The sequence below is a fragment of the Amblyomma maculatum genome, unplaced genomic scaffold, assembly GCF_055883805.1.
Source record: "Amblyomma maculatum isolate TAMU_Amacu unplaced genomic scaffold, ASM5588380v1 scaffold_13, whole genome shotgun sequence".
Classification (NCBI taxonomy): domain Eukaryota; kingdom Metazoa; phylum Arthropoda; class Arachnida; order Ixodida; family Ixodidae; genus Amblyomma; species Amblyomma maculatum.
Window position 1 is genome coordinate 13,931,238 of NW_028146738.1, and position 20,678 is coordinate 13,951,915.

The following is a 20,678-nucleotide window of genomic DNA, read 5'->3' on the forward strand; positions in this document are numbered from 1 at the left end:
ACATGTTAAAAATGATTCCAGTGCACAAAATAGCGCGCATAGGCACCCAGAACATTAGTTGCAAGTCGTGAGAGCAGACAGCAAGCTAAAATGGTCAAGAAGTTGCAATTGTTAGAACGGTAGCAATGGCCTGTAGACTGCAAAACATGAAGTCCCAACCTTATAAATGCGGGTCATGACATAAAATGCAAAAATGTTTATAGAAAATCTAGTTCTCGGCGTGGCCGAGTGGTTAGCGTGCTGAGCTAGTAATTGGTATGTGCCGAGGGACTTAGTTCGAGGCACGCTTGGTGCACTAATTTTTTTTTATTTTTTTTTACTTTTTTTTAGGTTTTTTTTATGTACCTAACTTGTTTCGTTACTTTTTACTTTTTAATTTTTATCCCACGCCTTTTTTTTCCGGGCGAACAGTGCCGCCAGCGCGAAGCGTCCCAGTATGCCGCGTCCCAGTATGCCGCGTCCCAGTATGCCGCGTACCAGTGCGCCCAGTGTCCAGCGTCATACTGGGACCATAATCAGGTATGGCGCTGGGGCGCTGGCTCCCAGTGGCACTGGTTTTTGCAATAGGGATTGGTGAAATAATGCTGTTCACTAATGTGTAGGAGGAAAAAAAACGTTTTTTGAGACATACTATTAAACGTAGAAAATGTCCTAAGCCAGAGATACTGAGGCCATCTAGTGCGGCAGCTGGTTCAAGGTAGCCAAACCCGCAACGTTAGGCATAGCGTATGGAAGATATAAACCTTTACGGAAAAAAGAAAGCGGCATAAAGGAGGGCCCGTCCGAGATTTGAACCCGGGACCTCTCGCATTCAAAGCGAGAATCATACCCCTAGACCAACGGGCCGGACGGAGGTTTTTTTTTTTTTTCTTTCTTTTTTTTTTTTTTTTTTTTCTTTATTGCCTGGCTTTGACACAAATACACCTCATTGGAACTCAAAACATCATGAACAAAGGAATAATATATGTACACTAAGGTAGTTAGCGTTGCCTAACACCCACTGAGGGGCAGGCATTGTCATGTTAAAATTCCTTGAGCACCGTCAAAGGTTCCAGCTTTGACAGCCACTCAGGAGCACATGGTTGCAATTTAAGCACGTCGAGCCATCGCTGCACACTTTCACGGAAATACATGCGGGCTGGCCGTGCATCTGGATCGCAGTGATAACCAGCCATTCGTGCGCGCCATATACTGTGGAGGCACATTAACATAACCTGGTCTAACGGCATATCATCGTGGTTATCCAATGGCAAATACCTAATGCCATGGGAATCAAGTGGCAACTGTTTTTTTATTGTCCTTTGCAGAACATCCCACAAATATACCCCCTCCCAGCAATGCAAAAACACGTGATCTATTGTCTCTGGCTGTTTGCAGATGAGACATTGGGCCCCCCACGGTAGGAACATACCCTTTTCCTCCATAAATGATTTTACACTCAAAGTACCGGTATGTAGCATAAAGAAAAACGTTTTAGCTCCCGGAACAACTTGCATTTTCTTTACGCGTTTTAATACATTACTTCCTGTGCCTCCATAGTATAATGCTCGGTACAAGGGCACCGGGAAGACCACTTCACAAACATCCTTGTATAATGTTCTCCTGTTAACATTACTTAAATACTCTTTCGAAAACCGTGCGCTTAAGAATTTTGCGCTCAAAACAATTTCCCTAAAGAATCCAAAAAGAGAACCCGACATACTTTGAGTATAAACTACGAAATCAGGCAAAGCTCGACCAAGTCTTTGTTGACACACTGTGCGCAGGAATGGATCGCTGGCATCCCTAAAAAACATAAACCTGTTGACAATCTGTCGCACAAACAAATGACCCAGACCAAGCCCCCCATGCTTCACCTGCCGGAACAAATTTGTCCGACTGCACCTCTCCCAACTCGAGGCCCAAATAAACACCGCAAAAACTCGATGCAATTTTTGCACATTTACACGGGAGCAATGCAACACTTGCATAACATACCATAGCTTACTAATTAAAAACAGGTTGCAAACTGCGGCTCTTGCAAATATTGATAATTGAGCGCTTTTCCATTTCTCCGCTTTTTCACGGGTTTCTTTGACCTGCTCTAGCCAGTATGGCTCGCTTTCCTTGTAAAATTTCAAGGGCACACCCAAGTACTTTGCAGGCGTTGTAACCCACGATACATTAGCGAAAGTGTCGGGGGTCAGCTGCCATTCTCCGTGCCAAAATCCCAGGCACTTACCCCAGTTAACTTTACTCCCTGTGACTTTGCTAAAATGTTTTACCACATCCACTGTCCTCTTTATACTCTCTTTATTCACACAAAATACCGCAACGTCATCTGCGTAAGCCAGCAATTTGACTTCTGACTCCTGCAGTCGAAAACCATCAATGTCATTGTTTTGTAGGATGCTTAAACACAAACTTTCAATATAAATGCCGAACAAAAGAGGGCTGAGGGGGCAACCTTGGCGCACTGAACGTCGTACGTTGATGGGGGCCCCCAGTGACTTATTGACAATTAATCTCGTAGTGCAGTTACGGTACGCCAAGGCCACTCCCTCTCGAATAACAGAGCCGACATTAACATAGTCTAATATACTGAACAGAATAGTATGCGCCACACAATCAAAAGCTTTCTCCAAGTCCAACTGCAGTAACGCAACACATGCATGAGTTGCATCGCAGCATTCGAGCACACTTCTCGCTTTGTGAATGTTCTGAAAGATAGATCGCCCTTTGATACCGCACGTTTGGTGAGGGCCCACTAGTTCGCATATAACCGTTTGTAGTCTGCCAGCAAGCACCTTCATATAAATCTTGTAATCAACGTTTGTCAGAGCAATGGGCCTGTAAGACGACAACTGCCTAAGCTTATCTGGTTGGTCAGTTTTCGGAATAAGTACTGTGTGCGACGATCCGAAAGACGCAGGCAGTGCCTTCAGTTCATACGCTTCATTAAATAAGGCACACAACAATGGAGATAGCTGTTCCTTGAACGCTTTATAAAAAGCCGCACTCAGGCCATCAGGCCCGGGTGATTTCCCTGGGTTTAAATTTTCTATTGCCTGCTGCACTTCTTTTTCGCTTATTGGCCGCTCCAGTCTTTCTTTTTGTTCCTCGTCAATTTTTGGCATCACGTCAAGAAAGGATTCTTTAAAACGGCCCAAATAAACCTCTCGGGAAGAAAATAGATCTTCATAATACTCCCGGAAAGCTTTCGCGATTCCTTCGTTATCGGTTTCTGTGCGTCCTGCCCAATCTACCTCTGCCACGTGATTTCGCCTTGCATTTGCTTTTTCTATTCCCAACGATCTTTTTGTCGGCGTCACATCCATGGCCAATTTTTCCGCTCTTGCACGCACTAACGCTCCTTGGTATCTGTCTTCTTCTATCAAGTTAATCTGTTCTTTTATTTTTCGAATATCCTCTATCCATCTGCCGGGTGCCTTACATTCCTGTTCGTGTAATTTTGCAAGCAAAGCCTTAAGCTGGGTTTCTGTAATTTTCTTCTCGTACACCAGGCAACTTGATCTGTCAATGGCTTTAATTTTAATCTGTTCCTTGCACAACTCCCACTGTTTCCAGATTTCGAGCAAAGTCCCTGGCCTCACTTTAATCAATTCATTCAATACCACGCGTCTAAAGGCATCATCATTAAGCAATTTATTGTTAAATTTCCATAACTCCCAGCTAAATGCATTGCTTCGTTTTTTGGTGCCGAATAAGCATTGCACCAAACAGTGATCCGTGAATGTCATAGGCACAACTCGGTATTCATTGCATGAAGGAATCAAATCCAGCGACGCGTAAATTCTGTCCAGACGCGCGTGGCTAGAACCTTGGAAGTGCGTGTACTGAACGGCACGCGGTCCTTCCAAGCAATCAGCCACATCCTCCATATTCCATTCGCTTGTTAACTGGCATAACATTTCAGTGCTCTTGTCTCTGAATCCGCGTGTGCTGGTTTTGTCTCGAGCATTCAGTACACAGTTAAAATCGCCCAGCAATACTACCTGCCTTTCCGTACTTAACTGCTGCATAACATTCTCAAAAAACACTGTTCTTTCCTCCACACAGTTAGGAGCGTACACACAAATAATGCGCCACTCAACACCGCTGTATACACAATCAGCCACTACACACCGTCCAGAAGAGCATGAGGAGTAGCCCTTTACAACCAGACCAGGCAGCTTTTTGACAAACAATACACACCCGGCCGATGTCCCAACTGCGTGGCTAACAATGGCGTAAAATCTAGCCGTGAAACGTCGCACCATGCTCCCGGTCTCTTCCTCCCCGTCAACCTTAGTTTCTTGCACGGCAAGCACGTCAATATCGTGGTCAATTAAGAGCCGATGCATCTGGCTCTGCTTCTTTTTGCCTGCCAATCCCCTGACATTTAACGTGGCTACTCTTAAGGTGGTTTCGGGCGCCATTTTCATCAAGGGTGAAGAGACCGAAAGCATGGTGCTTACCTTTCCCGTCTAGCGCGTTGCTAGACGCCGTCGTTTGATCCATCCCCGTCCGGTGCGAGCGGCTGACCCGGCAGCGGGGGCACTTTATCTGCTACCCGTCTCTCTGATGAAATGTTTGGCCGCGGACGTAGCGTGGACCGCCGGGATTGCCCCGTTTTTGCTGGTGGCTCGTCGACGCTGGGGGCTGACGCCTGGATACCTTCGGGTTCGGACTGTGTGTGGGATCGCTTGGCTGGGGCTGGGACGCCTGGCTTACGAACACCGCTGGTGTCTGAGTGCTCCTCCCCATTATCCTGTTCCATGCCGTTTGAAGGCTCAAGTGACGGGCCTTCCTCATTGCTAGGGAGCTGAGGTGCAGAGTCCGCTCTCCCAACATCCCTCGCAGCATTGCCGCTTTCTGCCGAGTCCACCGACGAATCCGTCTCCCGTGTCTGCGTTCGCACCTCTCCGGCACCCTTCGCCGCCTCCTCCGCCTCGACCACGTCCATGGTGAGCTCCGCCGACCGTTCCGCAGTTCCATGTCCCGCTGCCGAAGCGTACGAAAGCACACAGGCTGCCTCGTCATGACCGTAGCGTCTACACTTTGGACAACGCGGCACCTTACATTCTCGTCGAACGTGACCGGTACCACGGCAGCGCAGGCACTGCATCGCTCGCCCAGGCACCACGACAAGGGCCAGCTCTCCGGCCACTCGCAGCTGGTGAGGTAAGTCATCGACCTTAATCCCGGGTTTCAATTTCAGGAGCACAGTCCTCGTGGTGGACCCCTTCTCCCTGACGCCTTGAACTCTCCACCTCTCCCGGGTCACCTCGGCCACCTTCCCAAAAGCCGCAAAAGCCGTCCGTATGTCGTCGTCTGCCACACCGTACAACATCCAGTGAAGTCGCAGCTTCACCTGTTGGTCCTCGGGATCGATAATGAGGCAACGGCGTCCCTTAACTTCGAGCTTCTTGAAAGCCGCCAGTTTCTTCGTTGCTTCTGTGCTGCTTAACGTGACCGCCCAAACATGGTTGATCTGATACGCCCCCAACGCCACAACGTCGGGGAGCGCACCAGCGTTGGCAAGGGCGTCGCGGAAATCCTCGACCCTGTATGGCCTGACTCGCACATCGCCGTGCAAAAACAGCGTGTTAAAAACAACGCGTCCGGTGGGCAAAGTTGGCAGAATAATCTGATATTCGCTATCATCCATGTCCTCAAGCCTGTTTCCGCGGCTGGAAATGGCCGCTATCGCCGCTCCGCTGGAGCACATGATTCTGCCACCGTTCACTACGGTATCCGGAAGTAGAATCCGGGCCGGACGGAGGTGCTGTTGTTTACCGCACTTAACCGCCCAATATAAAGAGATTAACGATGTTAAGGGAATACTGTGCACCGCGCAGCGTGCAGTTCTGCGCGTTTATATTTTAGGTAACTAATTGGTGACATAATGCTGTTGACTAATGTGTAGGAGGAAAAAAAATCGTTTTGAGACATACTATTAAACGTAGAAAATGTCCTAAGCCAGAGATACTGAGGCCATCTAGTGCGGCAGCTGGTTTGAGGGTAGCCAAACCCGCAACGTTAGGCATAGCGTATAGAAGATATAAACCTTTACGGAAAAAAGAAAGCGGCATGAAAGAGGGCCCGTCCGGGATTTGAACCCGGGACCTCTCGCACCCAAAGCGAGAATCATACCCCTAGATTTTTTTTTATTGCCTGCTTAGACATACATCGCTACACAACAAAAGCGAAAGAACACTTGAGAAGAATGTACATAGCGTCGGTATGGGCTAAAACTTCCAGCCAAACCTTGACTGATGTAAAGGGGCTAAAAACTCTTCATGTGCATAAGGGGCTCAATTCTCGATACCCATTCGGGCACCGGGCACACATTCTTGTGGGTTGCCACGAACGCCGCAACGGATTCGCAGAAGTGCCGGCCTTGCATCAATGTCGGCGTGTCGCGCTGCCATGCAGGCCTTCCATATACAGTGCAATCCCATCAGCATTACTGCGTCGAAAGGGACGCCTTCATCATTTTCCACAGCTAGGAAACGAATTCCTCGGGGGTCTAGTGGCAGGTCTTTTTGCAGTGTTCTTTGCAGTATGTCCCAAAAGAACACGCCACCCAAACACTCCAAGAAAACGTGCTCGACGGTTTCGGGCTTTCTGCATAAAAAACAATGCACACCCCAGGGAACGTACAGTCCCTTTTCCTCCATCCAGGTTGTTACCTCTAAGGTTCCGGTGTGGAGCCTAAAGAAAAAGGACTTTGCGCCTGGAGCCACATGCATTCTCTTTACGCGCTTTAAGGCGGGGGTCCCACTCCGGCAGCGCGAATGGGCCATTTTAGGCAATGTTTGCGTGAGCATTCTGCGCGTTGTTCTTTTTCGAACATCACAATGTAGGCATCATTCGAAAGCTTAATATACTCTCTGTCAAATGATGTGCGCTGCTTTAGTGTGTCAACGTTATCAACTGCATGAGAGGTGGTTTTGCAGATGACAAATTCGCTAGCGTCGTTGATATACCCTACTTCGGATTAGTTCGCTGAAGAAACTGCTGCACTTAGAACAGTTTCCTTTGGCCTACACATAGAATGGGTACTTATATTATGAAACCTGAAGCGTAATTAGTTTTAATTTAATCAGTCTTTGATCGGCAGCCTATTAAACATGGTAAAGTTTGGCTATTTTGGGCACGAATATCTGCGCTTTATCAACGTGCACAGCAGTAAAACTTTTACCACTTCGGGCGCACATTATAATAGTTGAGTGTACGAAGTTTCATCGAAATTTATTCGCTAGTTCGTTTTTAATTACCTTTCCAATTTGAAGATTTCCGTAATACTGCCTCACATCGCATAGCTTGACCAGAAAAACCGCTCATTCTACAGCCTAGGAATCATGCATGGCGAAACTAGAATAGTCGTTATTTGTGAACCCTGATCGCAAATTGCGCTTTATACAATTAGCACGATTACACTGAGCCTTCAAATATAATCAATTTTTCGTACACGACATTCAATGGAGAAGGCCGTCATACTCAACAACGTGAGCCTTGTTTGAGTTGGCTTTTTTTTAATATTGTATTACTGTAAAATAAAGTTAAAATAAGAAGCACGAACCATGGTGATAATTAGTATTTGCACCTGTATTCGGTCATTAAAGGTTTTTCACTGCTAGCGCCATCTAGGTAAAAGCAGCAAAAGTGTGAGTTCATTCAATTGCCAGGAGAGGCGCGCGTGACTACACTCCTTCAAAGTACTGAAGCTAGTCAAGAAACCTAGAAGTCAGCTTCTCTGCAGTGCAAAAACCCCTTCACCATGGCGGCCAAACCTGTTTTGGGGGCACAAAACAGGTGCAGTGCAGGAGACGTCTATTGTGGTAATAATGGCCACGTACATTTCCTGCACCCCTCTTCTTCTTGTCGCAATTATGGGATTAAGAACCCCTCCGTTTGTGAGTGCCATTCATAACACCTCCCCTGCCCCTACCTCCTCCAGGCTCTCAATAGTGAAGGAATTCTGCTCAACACGTTCGCGCATGACATCAGGCTGGACATAAAAGTATTCTGCGCTGCACCCAACTTCTGCCCTCAAAACAGATTTGGCTGCCATGGTGAAGGGGTTTTGCTCTGCTGACTTCTAGGTTTCAGCAACCCACCTATACTACTTTTGTGCTGTGAAGTGTTTTGCTTGTTGCTATTTGCATTGCTGTTTGTGAGGTGAGTGTCACACTTTTCAAAAATTCATTGCCTGTCGAAACAACTTCTTTCTGCAGCAGATCCGGTTTCAAACATCCCATAGAGGAAGAATTTCGACAACTCTCTCACCTGATGCAGAGGCTACAATTCATGATATAGAGGAAAGCAGGGAGTGTCAGTGGAGTGAAAGGAATGAATGGATACCTGGAGGCACCACTCGATTGAGAACGTGGTGCGAGACACCGCTGGTTCTTAGCACAAGGAGACGCATCTACTCAAAGTGGAAACACAAACAGTTCATTAGGGAAGGACCGCGGAGTGAAAGTCTTTTTTTAGGTGACAAGACATGACACGCACACTACGTGAGTGCGCATGTTTTGCGCGCATACACTGTGGTTTATGCGGGGGCTATTCGCTCGCACGAAGAACCTGCACATGGTCACCGCATCACCCTTCGCACCCCTGCATTGTGTGCGAACAGTGGACGCTCGCCTGCAGTGCTAAGCCGCTAACATTCACGCCCAATCGCTGAGGGGCTTTGCGCTATTTGGTGCTTTTCTGAATATGCTTCTGGCCCTGTACTTTTTCCCTCACGCATTCGTATTTCGCCAGGCGCTTAAGGCTCGGATAGCAAGTGACACGGCTAGCAAAATCCAAACAGAATGCGCAGAATCTTCCGGTAAGTTTTGCTTTTCGGCTGGCGACAAAAGTGCAAATTTATCAAAATTAAGACATGCCTTGACAGATTGCAGGTTGCTTGGACGAGGTTCTTCATCCGTGCGCGCAGTTGGTCCAGTGGTATTTCTCGCAAAATGTAGACATTATGTGTTTGACAGCGAGTGCTACGGATATCGCCACGTTATGCTGCATGGTGGGCTGGCAAAATGCTCGCACGTGACATCACGATACGCCAGCTGGCATACCACGCGTATGATCCACCGTTTAGATGCTATGTGCGTCATGCGACTCTCAAATATTGGTCGAAAAAGGAATAGGACAGTAGACCAAAAGAAATAGTTTCGGCCGGCGGTATCGAGTGGTTGCCTCCTTCACATCTCCGTTGGTGCGTGCTCTGTTCCCTAGAGCTTTCAGTGGCACACGTGTGCTTAGGTGCAGCTGTCCTCTCGGAAAGCACCGTTTTGAATGTAGCTTCGCAGCCGCTACAAGTAATACAACTGCAAAAGGACGACGTTGCATACGGAGTACAGATGAAAAAAAAAAGAAACGAAGGAATTCGACGCTGCTGAACCGAATGTCGAGCGTTAGCTGAAATGAGAATGTACACTGTTTTGGTTCAGTGCTTTTCATGCTTATAAACATTACAAATATGTGCTCATAGATAATCAAAAACCAGACGTCATCACCGATAATCACCGTAATGAAACGTAACAGCCGTTGTACGTCTGTCTAATTGTATTTGGTCACTTACGAAGCGTGTATGGACATCTTCGCAAAGGTGGGACAGTTCACCACACTACGCTGCGTGGAAAGAGAGAAGTTTCGACTGCAGACAGCGTAACATAAACAAAGTGACAGCGAGAGGGCAGCTGGGCGCATTTCACTGTGACAAGAGAAAAGTGCTTGCCTACATGTAAACCGAATTACCGGATTCCTTCGGCGCACACGCAGTGGCATTAGTGGGGCCAAGTAGGGCTAATGCGCGTGCACAGCCGGCACTCTCTACTTCTCTGTGCGTCTACGCTATGCTCAAAATAGTAAGCCTCGAAGCCGTGGATTCATGTTTCAAGGCCAGGGGTCTGTTTTAATATTATTATTATTTTTATTGTTATTATTATTATTATTATTATTATTATTATTATTATTATTATTATTATTATTATTATTATTATTATTATTATTATTATTATTATTATTATTATTATTATTATTATTATTATTATTATTATTATTATTATTATTATTATGCAATGCACCGTAAACGCTTTCGCGGACATTTAGTGCATGTGGTGGGTTGACGGAATGAAGCGCGTGTCTGTATCGGGCGGTGGTGCAGAACAGAGTACTGATATCCATCGCGGCACACGCACATCGCCACTGTTTTTAGACTGCCGCAATGAAAAAAATCGAACGTAGTTATTAGCACAATGACAGCCTCCCTTTACAAGCGCACATGGTCATCCCCGATTAGTCATCGCAGTGAAATTCCAAGCTTTTTGGGTGTTTCTTGCACCTCATTCCGGTTTTGTACCGGAAAAAAAAAAGTAAATAAACGTCGCGTTTGGTTTTGACATAGGACATCGTTTTCTTCACACCTTCGAACACGTCAGTTAGTTTTAGTAAAGTAAGTAGAGGAGGCTCAGAATTTTTGCCTCCGAATGGCTGAATATCGATTGACACCACCGAAATGAAATATGCGATGATGTGTGGAGCGGAAATCACATGACAGTTTGATTTGGCGCGCAGTTTTGACGTCGAGGTCACCAGCGGCATTTTTCTTTTTTTACTGAAAGCATTTCCGATAACAAACATGCAAAGCAGTAAAAGAAAATAAAACGAAAGACTAACGCTAGTTGTAATCCTTACTGCTTAGCATCAAGGAGCCACGTGGTCTTACTCAAAAAGATTCAGAAATATAAGCATAGTAGCACAGCTAGCAGTGCGAAAGCAATTCCAAGCAAACACGCAGAAGACACGCGGCAATATCTACCAAGGCAGCAGTTGTTGCTTCCCTCAGGAGATAGGAGCCTGAGTCTTGCACGAAGGTGCATTCACGAACTGGGCTGAACCTGTTCAATCCGTTTCGAAATGATTTTTGATAACAATACCAAGTCAATTCGATGTAGACAGCTGTATGTCGAGACCTTGCGGTGAAACCCACAGTTGACCGCGCCGAGTTATCGCTATAGCTTCGTTCCCACGTGTAGCGAACATCACCCATTTTTGCTGTGCACAGATAACAAATGGCGACCACGCCTTGCAGACAACTTTTTTTTTTTTTAGTGATAGGAAAACAAATTTCCACTCCTTTGCAATGATAAAATCGGAAATAAATGGGAGGGAATGGAAACATAATGTCCAAAAAACAAAATGACTTGAAACAGCATCGCCGCAGAAGAAACTGCATAAATATTCGCAGCATCTGCCATTTTCTTGGTTTAGAGAAATTGCTTCAAGGGTCTATCAACTTGCATCTTGAGCATTCGCGAGCATACTTCAGCCGACTGATTGGAAAGTCATTCTAAGGAGTTCTTGTGTGGACAAAAAAAGGAGGATAAGGGTTAGGTGCAACAAGGGGCCCTGAACCAGCTCTGCCATTGTTCAACTCTAATCCTGCTGAAACGCTGCATGGCATAGTGAAACAACAAAACATTGGGGTGAGGTCAACGAACTGCCACCATGATTTATCTCATGATAGAGGAAGAGAGAAGGACAGGGACTGGTCATTTTGGGCAAGGGCTAAAAATATACAGGCACGAGGGACAGGCAAAGCGCTTTGTCCCATGTCTCTCGACCATCCCTGCCTCTTTTTTGCGCTTTGTCAAAATGAGCAAACTCCACCAACTAGCCCAAGAAACAGCATTGCAGAGAGACAGTGTGCCTAAAGCTCATAGCCGCTTTTTGTAAGCCTACAAAAGCTAGTAAATTCAGACTAGATTGACCAAAATTGACCAAAATAATCTGGGCATGCACTGGGAAAATGTTTTGTATAACATGAAAATGAATACATTCCGATGCCTGTGCTGCTTAGCATTCGTCAAGTTTTTTCTCTCAGTGTGGCTATTGAAGAAAGTATAAAGGCATACCACTTCCCCAAGGTACATCCAAAATTGCGTCATGTTGGGGGTAGAAGTGGCATGGGGTGAAGGGAACTACTGGAATACATAAGCCCCGACTCCAAACACACATGCGTCATGCACTGCCGCGCTAACGTCGTCGCACGCGTCAGCCAAAGCCGGTCTGCGCATGCGTGCATCGCGAGCTCTGATGCTGTGATCTGTCCCTGCCAGATATCTGGCGCGTGCTACACGCGTCGAAAACTAGCGAGGGGTTGGGACCGCGCGGCTGTCCCCTACTCCGTTCTTCTCGTCCTGAAGTCCACTTAGCTCCCCCTGCTTCTTTTCTTCACAGAATACTTTTCTTCACGGTTTTCAAATTTTCTCAGTCCGCGCGAGAGGGTGAGCGAGCCAGCACCACGAACATGCAGGTGCATTCCCCTTTTGCGACGCCTGCCGTGACGGCGGCGTTGACGTCGCGGCGCATGGAAAGTGCTTTGGAGTACCCGCTTTATTTATGGCAGTTACGAGGGTTTACCTACAGAAGGAATGTGAGGATTGACAGCCATGTTTGTCAGTTCTTCGATTTTCCGTACTGTTTCCTCGGGCTGTTTTTCTTTTTTCCATCAATGATGAAACAAACCCTTCACACATTCGTGGGGACAATGTTTGCAAACGGTGTAGGTTCGCCAGTACTTGTCTAAATGGGGCGATCCCCCCCCCCCCCCCCCTTCTTCATTGGAACCGCAGACGAACCAAAAAGGGCATCTTATTGTACGATCCCCAGACATGTCAAAAGAATTCCGGGGCTGGCAAATTTCAAATTATGAAATCATTGTCAAGAAACACATGTGCTAGTTGCAAAGCGGCGCATATTTAGATAACTGCTCGTGATGTCGCTCTTTTCTGGTCGTCTTATTGCTCAGAATATGTTTATTTATTTATTTTATTTACATTACCCCTCAGGGAGGCATTACATATATTTTGAATATATTTCAGAAATATGTTGCACTCACGCTCTCGAGTGCTGCTAGTATGGCAGTCCGCTTTCTCAACGCACCTTATAGCTAAAAATGTCGCAACAAGAGCGCAGACTGACTTGAAACTAGAGCTCGCGGTAGTTATTGTAGCTAGAGTACCATTACCAATGTACGCTTACTACCAGCGCTGGTGCATTCGCCTTCAGCCCACCTGCTCATGTTGCTGTATATAGCACAAGGAGCTCAATCTAAAACATCAATCTATTCGTTGTGTCGTCTTCTGACCTTGTGCTCCCGTCCACGTTCCGCGCTGTCACCTCAAGATGCATAAGCAACACGCCCAAGCTGCTATTCTAAATAAAAACAAAAAATGGAGGAGGGGGAGGGGCGGTTAGCTTACCGTCAACACTATATAGCCTCGTGTGTTTCAATGGAAATGCCTCCACCCCCCCCCCACCCCCACCAGGGAAAAAAGAAAGCGGTCAGCGCGTTATGAAAAGGAAAGTACGCACACCCACATATATCAGCGCGCGCGTTTTTTTTTTCTACTTTTATTACAACAGAAAAATTACCGACGATTACGTTACTTCCTAATGCGAAATTTGAGCATATCTCATTGGCTGTTCCAGCTTTTCGATAGATTGAGGCAAAGACAACTTTTTTATTTTATTTTTCACACGTATTTCTTCAAGAAACACTTCACTAACAGTTCTTGACTGTCATGAAGGAAGCTTTGTGGATCAGGAGTTCGCGTAATGCAGCGTATGGACCTGTAGGAGCGTTGCGCAGCGAAGAGATAGCAGCGACTGACTGATGCCGCTGACGCCGCTAGCGAGTCAAGTCAACGTGGCTCTGCGTTTCGGCTTAGGATGTATGCACCGCGATCCACTTACACCGGAAAACACCGTCGCCGCCACAAAGGAAAAAGGTAGGTGGGGGGGGGGGGGGGGGGACACGCAGCGGCGAATGGTGGCAGGAGCGTGCGCTGCCCTGGCTGCGGAGCTGGTTACGAGGGACAACGCAGACGGCGACGCGAAACGCAGGAACGGGCGCCAAAGAGCTGGGCTCCAAAAAAAAAAAAGAAAGCTGTTCAGCACGCCAAATGGCCACATCAGGGCAGCGCGAGGAAGTACATGTCCGGACAAATTCTAGGGGCAGTAAGTAACCGAAGGGCGTCTTGCATTATTCTTTTGTTGCACATAAGACCACAGAAACGAATCCTTTCACTCCAAAGAATGCCTCAGTGGCAGCCAGTTATGCATTTTACCGTGGTTAGCACGAGTGATTGCCGTTCTATTCTTGTTATGAAAGCAGGTGATGCTGGTAGTGAATAAATAAATAAGTAAATAAATATATAGAAAGTACACTGGATTCGCAATGCAGCAAAGACGTACATCTAACCAATGAAGAGTACAGAGGAGATTCAAAGGGGAAGGGTCGAGAAGGAGCGGTCTAACGCGCTTGCGAAACTAACCCGCTTCTACTGGCGACGTTGCCTCAAAACTGTCTGCTACCCTCCCCTCTCCAATTCATTTCCCCCAAAATTTAGCCTGAATGCATTGCGGCAGCTGCGTGGTGCTTACCCTTTTGGTAGGTATTTCACACCTATTTCGCAATGCCGACTGTCCTCTCTAAGGTAAAATGAAATTGGCCATCCCCCTTTTCTCAGCTCATTAGGTTACCAACGTCAGTTTCTATGGTTAGAAAAGCCCGAACTAAAAAAAAAAAGAAAAAAGAAAATGATTACTGTTGATTGAAACCGACTTTATTGCAATTTTATTATGTGCAATAACGTTTGATAAAAGCAGCTCTGCACCAGAGAGCTCGCAAGAATATCCTACTATAAATGCCATAACTTCAAAAGCGATAACAGCTCAAAAGATGGGTATCAAAGGAAAGACAATACAGGTGTCGATTTCAGCCAGAGTTCATGACGAAACCACCAAAGATGTATACTTCGTCTCACAAAATGTTTTTAGTACTGTGAAAGGCCTGGGCGCCATGGACCAAGAGCACTTGGACACTTGCGCGCGAGCGAGGCAAACGCGTTTCCCTTTTTGTTTTTGTACTTTGTAACTAACGTACAAAGCTCCCCCTGTAATTTCTTGTTATAGCTCCCCTCTGCACTTCCCCTCGCTTTCCTCTCCCCATCATTTTGCTTTCCCGCCGGCTGCAGCTTGGGCGCTTCAGATTTTAGATAGCAGTTGAAGGGGCCGGCAGCACTCTTTTCCTTCCTTTTGTTTGAATAACCACTATCCACACCACCTATAATAGGCAATTGTGCTCCCACTGTCGCCCTTGCCGATTCGAGGAGTGCGTCGGAGCACAATTACCTATTACAGTGCGCATTTGAATGGGCCAGGGAGCCCCTGCCTTTAGCAGTGGTGCAAATCTTTTATGAGTCAAAGTATAGTATACAAAGGCCACATAAATATCTTCCATCATATCGCACCTTTCCATTTTTGGTATACACTTGAGCTATCCTGAACATATATCGACTATGTATCATCAACTCGCTCAAGCTTCCACTCTGTCCAGAACAGTGAACAACAAAACGAGGTGGTACTTTTCATTTACGTTACGCACATTCGGTCATGGCCGAATCGAGCGGCGGCGGTCGGCGTCGCCGCTCAAGTTCAGTCGTGGTAAGGCAAGCTAGCACCCCGCAGTCCTGCTATCCGCAGTAGTCAAGCTAAGAACAGGTGAACGCTTCCCCCTGCGCACGGCTGGGAGAAGAATGGGGCTTTGAAAACCCACCCTCCAACAAAAGAAAGCTTCTCTACAAAGCAATGGTTGGGCCCCTCGGCCAACTGGGGGCAAGGCCGATAGGCACTTTCTCAGTCCTGAATCAGTGGCGTAGCCTGGTGGCAGAATTTGAACTAATTCCAAGATGGCCACCGTGGGACCCCCGCCTTAAAACGTCGCTACCGGGATTGGCACTGTACATGGTGCGATACAGTGGTACAGGAAAAACTACGTCTGCAAGGTTCCTTGTACAACTTTTTGCGCTTTACTACAGCTAAATAATCGCGTGAGAATCGCGCACTTAAGAAATTACAGGCCGCTACGACCTCCTTGAGAAAACCAACAACACGTGCTGTTACGTATTCGGTAGAAACAACAAAATCGGGTAGGAGTTTGCTTAATCTGATCTTTAACACAGTGCGTAAAAAAGGGTCCTTCACGTCTCGAAGGAAGCAGAAACGATTAACTACCTGCCGCAGGTATAAATGCGACAAGCCAAGGCCTCCATTACCAACACTACGGAAGAGGTTTGTACGGCTTGTCCTCTCCCACACCGACCCCCACACAAAGACAGCGAATATGCGGTGAAACTTTTGCACATTAGCGCGCGAGCAGTGCAGAACACTTAGCACATACCACAATTTACTAACAAAAAAAAAACATTACACACAGTGCTGCGTGCGAACATGGACAAGTCCCAACCTTTCACCCTCTCCGTCCTATCACGCATTTCCCCAACTTGATTCCTCCAGTAGGGCTCACTGTCGCGGTAAAACTCTAACGGAGCCCCAAGGTACTTCGCGGGTGTACTAAGCCATTGCATGTTGGCGAAAGTACCAGGGGTCTCTGGCCAAGTACCATGCCAAAATCCAAGGCACTTAGCCCAATTGACAGCACTTCCGCTGGCAGCACAGAAACGCTTCACAATATCCACAGTTTTCAAAATGCTCTCATAGTCAACGCAGAAAACCGCAACGTTGTCGGCATATGCAAGGAGTTTGACCTCGGCTTGCTGTAGTTTGAAGCCTTTGATATAGCAAGTCCTGATCATACTGAGGCAAAGGGGTTCTATGTACATATCAAAGAGTACAGGCGAGAGGGGGCAACCCTGGCGCACAGATTGTTGCACCTCGATGCGCGCTCCCACCGACTTGTTGATTATTAGCCGCGTCGTGCAACCACTGTACGCCATTTTGACACCCTCTGTGATGACTGTTCCGACGTTTACATGTTGCAAAATGGTAAACAGAATTTCATGTGGCACTCGGTCGAACGCTTTCTCCAAATCGAGCTGGAGCATTGCGACGCGCATGTGTAGAGCATCGCAGCAATCCAGCACGCATCTCGCCGTGTAGATGTTTGTGAATATTGATCGGTCTCTGATACCGCACGTCTGATGTGGTCCAACTATATCCTTCATAACCGTTTGAAGTCTTTTAGCGAGTACTTTCATGTATATCTTATAATCAACATTGGTTAAGCTAATAGGACGATAGGCAGTTACTTGCCTTAATGCGGCTCGATCATCTGTTTTGGGGATCAGAACTGTATGAGTGGACAGGAATGAAGGCGGTAGACGCTTTCGTTCCTAAGCATAATCTAAAACTCGAACCAATATAGGCGCTAGTTCCTGCTTAAAAGCTTTGTAAAAATAGGCGCTTAATCCATCTGGCCCCGGGGATTTCCCTCGTGTTAAGTCGTCAATTGCCAACTCTATTTCATCGGCTGTAATCGGGCGCTCTAACCTCTCTTTTGAGTTGTCATCAATTCTGGGCATCAAATTCAGGAATTCTGCCTTGAAGCTGTTTGAGTCGACCCCTCTACGACCAACGGGCCGGACGGAGGCGCTGTTGTTTTCCCCACTTAACCGCCCAATAGAAAGAGATTAACGATCTTAAGTGAATGCTGTGCACCGCGCAGCGTGCAGTTCTACGCGTTTATATTTTAGGTAACTAATTGGTGACATAATGCTGTTTCTAATGTGTTGGAGGAAAAAAAATTGTTTTTGAGACATACTATTAAACGTAGAAAATGTCCTAAGCCAGAGATACTGAGGCCATCTAGTGCGGCAGCTGGTTCGAGGGTAGCCAAACCCGCAAGTTAGGCATAGCGTATGGAAGATATAAACCTTTACGGAAAAAAGAAAGCGGCATAAAAGAGGGCCCGTCCGGGATTTGAACCCGGGACCTCTCGCACCCAAAGCGAGAATCATACCCCTAGACCAACGGGCCGGACGGAGGCGCTGTTGGTTTCCGCACTTAACCGCCCAATAGAGAGAGATTAACGACCTTAAGTGAATACTGTGCACCGCGCAGCGTGCAGTTCTACGCGTTTCTATTTTTGGTAACTAATTGGTGACATAATGCTGTTGACTAATGTGTAGGAGGAAAAAAATCTTTTTTGAGACATACTATTAAACGTAGAAAATGTCCTAAGCCAGAGATACTGAGGCCATCTAGTGCGGCAGCTGGTTCGAGGGTAGCCAAACCCGCAACGTTAGGCATAGCGTATGGAAGATATAAACCTTTACGGAAAAAAGAAAGCGGCATAAAAGAGGGCCCGTTCGGGATTTGAACCCGGGACCTCTCGCACCCAAAGCGAGAATCATACCCCTAGACTTTTTTTTTCTTTATTGCCGGGCTCCGACAACTAACTCAGTACATCACGATACACTATATACAAACACAAGCAAGACGTGGAACAAAAAGGAAACGCTGTCAGTTTTTTACTGACATTGTCACTTAAAATTCCTTTAGCCCTGCCAAGGCTTCCATCCTTGGCAGCCACTGCGGCACACACTCAAGTGTCTTCTGCACCTCAACGAAGCGGGAAATGCTCTCCCGAAAATACAACCGTGCAGGCCTCGCATCAGGATCACAATAGAAGCCGGCCATGCGGGAGCGCCATACAGAGTGGAGGCCAGCCAACATTACGAGATCGAAAGGAAAACCATCTTCGTTATCTATCGCCAAATATCTGATCCCATGTGGATCTAGAGGGAAATCCTTTTTCACTGTTCTCTGCAGAACATCCCAGAAATACAATCATACCCCTAGACCAACGGGCCGGACGGAGGCGCTGTTGGTTTCTGCACTTAACCGCCCAATAGAGAGAGATTAACGATCTTAAGTGAATACTGTGCACCGCGCAGCGTGCAGTTCTACGCGTTTATATTTTAGGTAAATAATTGGTGTCATAATGCTGTTGACTAATGTGTAGGAGGAAAAAAAATCGTTTTTGGGACATACTATTAAACAGAGAAAATGTCCTAAGCCAGAGATACTGAGGCCATCAGTGCGGCAGCTGGTTCGAGGGTAGCCAAACCCGCAACGTTAGGCATAGCGTATGGAAGATACAAACCTTTACGGAAAAAAGAAAGCGGCATAAAAGAGGGCCCGTCCGGAATTTGAACCCGGGACCTCTCGCACCCAAAGCGAGAATCATACCCCTAGACCAACGGGCCGGACGGAGGCGCTGTTGGTTTCTGCACTTAACCGCCCAATAGAGAGAGATTAACGATCTTAAGTGAATACTGTGCACCGCGCAGCGTGCAGTTCTACGCGTTTATATTTTAGGTAAATAATTGGTGTCATAATGCTGTTGACTAATGTGTAGGAGGAAAAAAAATCGTTTTTGGGACATACTATTAAACGGAGAAAATGTCCTAAGCCAGAGATACTGAGGCCATCTAGTTCGGCAGCTGGTTCGAGGGTAGCCAAACCCGCAACGTTAGGCATAGCGTATGGAAGATATAAACCTTTACGGAAAAAAGAAAGCGGCATAAAAGAGGGCCCGTCCGGGATTTGAACCCGGGACCTCTCGCACCCAAAGCGAGAATCATACCCCTAGACCAACGGGCCGGACGCAGGCGCTGTTGGTTTCCGCACTTAACCGCCCAATAGACAGAGATTAACGATCCTAAGTGAATATTGTGCACCGCGCAGCGTGCAGTTCTACGCGTTTCTATTTTTGGTAACTAATTGGTGACATAATGCTGTTGACTAATGTGTAGGAGGAAAAAAGTCGTTTTTGAGACATACTATTACACGTAGAAAATGTCCTAAGCCAGAGATAATGAGGCCATCTAGTGCGGCAGCTGGTTCGAGGGTAGCCAAACCCGCAAGTTAGGCATAGCGTATGGAAGATATAAACCTTTAAGGAAAAAAGAAAGCGGCATAAAAGAGGGCTCGTCCGGGATTTGAACCCGGGACCTCTCGCACCCAAAGCGAGAATCATACCCCTAGACCAACGGGCCGGACGGAGGTGCTGTTGGTTTCAGCACTTAACCGCCCAACAGAGAGAGATTAACGATCTTAAGTGAATACTGTGCACCGCGCAGCGTGCAGTTCTACGCGTTTATATTTTAGGTAAATAATTGGTGTCATAATGCTGTTGACTAATGTGTAGGAGGAAAAAAAATCGTTTTTGGGACATACTATTAAACGGAGAAAATGTCCTAAGCCAGAGATACTGAGGCCATCTAGTGCGGCAGCTGGTTCGAGGGTAGCCAAACCCGCAACGTTAGGCATAGCGTATGGAAGATATAAACCTTTACGGAAAAAAGAAAGCGGCATAAAAGAGGGCCCGTCCGGGATTTGAACCCGGGACCTCTCGCACCCAAAGCGAGAATCATACCCCTAGACCAACGGGCCGGACGGAGGCGCTGTTGGTTTCTGCACTTAACCGCCCAATAGAGAGAGATTAACGATCTTAAGTGAATACTGTGCACCGCGCAGCGTGCAGTTTTACGCGTTTCTATTTTTGGTAAATAATTGGTGTCATAATGCTGTTGACTAATGTGTAGGAGGAAAAAAAATCGTTTTTGGGACATACTATTAAACGGAGAAAATGTCCTAAGCCAGAGATACTGAGGCCATCTAGTGCGGCAGCTGGTTCGAGGGTAGCCAAACCCGCAACGTTAGGCAGAGCGTATGGAAGATATAAACCTTTACAGAAAAAAGAAAGCGGCATAAAAGATTGCCCGTCTGGGATTTGAACCCGGGACCTCTCGCACCCAAAGCGAGAATCATACCCCTAGACCAACGGGCCGGACGGAGGCGCTGTTGGTTTCTGC

At 46.9% G+C, this 20,678-nt stretch overlaps 7 non-coding genes across 7 annotated transcripts; all 7 read right to left on the minus strand.

Annotated features, from left to right (window-relative positions):
• Window positions 1-774: 774 nt before the first annotated feature.
• TRNAS-UGA (transfer RNA serine (anticodon UGA)) lies at window positions 775-846 on the minus strand. Its single transcript has one exon. It is a non-coding gene; the product is annotated as a tRNA-Ser (tRNA).
• A 16,917-nt stretch (window positions 847-17,763) lies between these two features.
• TRNAP-UGG (transfer RNA proline (anticodon UGG)) lies at window positions 17,764-17,835 on the minus strand. Its single transcript has one exon. It is a non-coding gene; the product is annotated as a tRNA-Pro (tRNA).
• Window positions 17,836-18,995: 1,160 nt separating this feature from the next.
• TRNAP-UGG (transfer RNA proline (anticodon UGG)) lies at window positions 18,996-19,067 on the minus strand. Its single transcript has one exon. It is a non-coding gene; the product is annotated as a tRNA-Pro (tRNA).
• A 325-nt stretch (window positions 19,068-19,392) lies between these two features.
• Window positions 19,393-19,464, minus strand: TRNAP-UGG (transfer RNA proline (anticodon UGG)). Its single transcript has one exon. It is a non-coding gene; the product is annotated as a tRNA-Pro (tRNA).
• Window positions 19,465-19,787: 323 nt separating this feature from the next.
• Window positions 19,788-19,859, minus strand: TRNAP-UGG (transfer RNA proline (anticodon UGG)). Its single transcript has one exon. It is a non-coding gene; the product is annotated as a tRNA-Pro (tRNA).
• Window positions 19,860-20,184: 325 nt separating this feature from the next.
• Window positions 20,185-20,256, minus strand: TRNAP-UGG (transfer RNA proline (anticodon UGG)). The gene has a single exon. It is a non-coding gene; the product is annotated as a tRNA-Pro (tRNA).
• Window positions 20,257-20,581: 325 nt separating this feature from the next.
• TRNAP-UGG (transfer RNA proline (anticodon UGG)) lies at window positions 20,582-20,653 on the minus strand. The gene has a single exon. It is a non-coding gene; the product is annotated as a tRNA-Pro (tRNA).
• Between the last annotated feature and the right edge of the window lie 25 nt (window positions 20,654-20,678).